A 1615-nucleotide genomic window follows, 5' to 3' on the forward strand; every position below is an offset into this window, starting at 1 on the left:
TGAAATGAGCTGAAAGACAAAATAACCGTTTTACCAAAGAATCAAACTGATAGAGCTGAAAACTCACTACAAGAATTTCATAATAAAATTGGAAATATTAACAGCAGAATAGGCCAAACTGAAGAAAGATGAGACCCAAACATTTGCTGTCTTCAAAAGACACATATCTCATTTAACAACACCCACAGGCTCAAAGTAAAGGGTTGGAGAAAGATCTACCGTGAAAATTAAAAAGAGCAGGTGTTGCTATTTTTATATCAGATAAACAGATTTTAAACTAATATAAATTACAGACATTGTGTAATGATAAAGCATATAATACAACAAGAAGACATAACTATACTAAATGTATATTCAGCTGACATTAGAGCACTGAGATTCATAAAATAGTTCTTTTTGACCTACGAAGACTTCAACAACCACAGAATAGTAGTGAGAGACTTCAACACCACATTGACAGCATTAGACAGGACATCAAGGCAGAAAACTAACAAAGAAATTCTGGACTTAAACTTGAAACTTGACCAATTGGGTTAAAAAGACATCTACACAACACTCCACCCAACAACCATAGAATATATAATCTTCTCATCTGCATATGGAACATATTCTAAGATTGACCACATGCCCAGTCGTAAGGGAAGTCTCAAAAAATTAAAAAAATTGAAATCATAACAAACACACACTCGGACCACAATCCTCACGGAATACTGTGAACAACTATATGCATGCAAATTAGCAAATCCAGAGTAAATGGATAAATTCCTGGAAAAGCACACATTCCCAAAATTAAATCAGGAATGTATTGAAACCCTGAATAGATCAATATAGAGCTCTGAAATTAAATCAGTAATTAAAATGAAAAACTACCAATAAAAACAAACAAACAAAAAAAAGCCCAGGATAAGATGGATTCACAGTTGAATTCTACCAGATGAACAAAGAAGAATTTGTAGTAATCCTTCTGAAACTGTTCCAAAAAATTGAGGAGTGTCTGCTCCCTATCTCATTCAGTGAATCCAACGTCAGCCTAATACCAAAATCTGGCAAAGACAAAGTGAAAAAAGAAACTTCAGACTAATATTCTTCATGAATATAGAAGCAAATATCCTCAACAAAATACTAGTAAATTGAATCCAGCAACACATCGAAAAGTTAATGCACCACAACCAAGTAGGATTTGCAAAGCTGGTTCAATATATGCAAATCAGTAAATGTGATTCACCACACAAACGAAATTAAAACTAATACCACATGATCATCTCAATAGACGGGCAAAAGATTTTGAAAAAAATCCAACTTGTTCATGTCCAAACCCCTCAAAAAATTTTGATACAGGATTTTTCTCAGCCCCTTTGCTGGACTTGCAGCAGGGGGCTCCCCATCTACTTGATCCACCAAGATCAGCCCCTCGCAGGAGGAAACACATGAGCAAGTGCAGGGTCTGGTCAGCCACTCTGAGCACCAACAGGAGAAAACTCCATGTGGGTCCCGTGGCCAGACCAAAGTTGTTGCCCTGAGGAGAACATGGCAGAACCCAGGCAGGTGTGTCTGCAAGCCCAAAGCCCCCAAGCCGGTGTTACAGTGTGCTAATTAGCTCTTTTAGTTCCACTGT

This window comes from Rhinopithecus bieti, unplaced genomic scaffold (assembly GCF_001698545.2).
Source record: "Rhinopithecus bieti isolate Rb0 unplaced genomic scaffold, ASM169854v2 scaffold_9018, whole genome shotgun sequence".
Classification (NCBI taxonomy): Eukaryota; Metazoa; Chordata; class Mammalia; order Primates; family Cercopithecidae; genus Rhinopithecus; species Rhinopithecus bieti.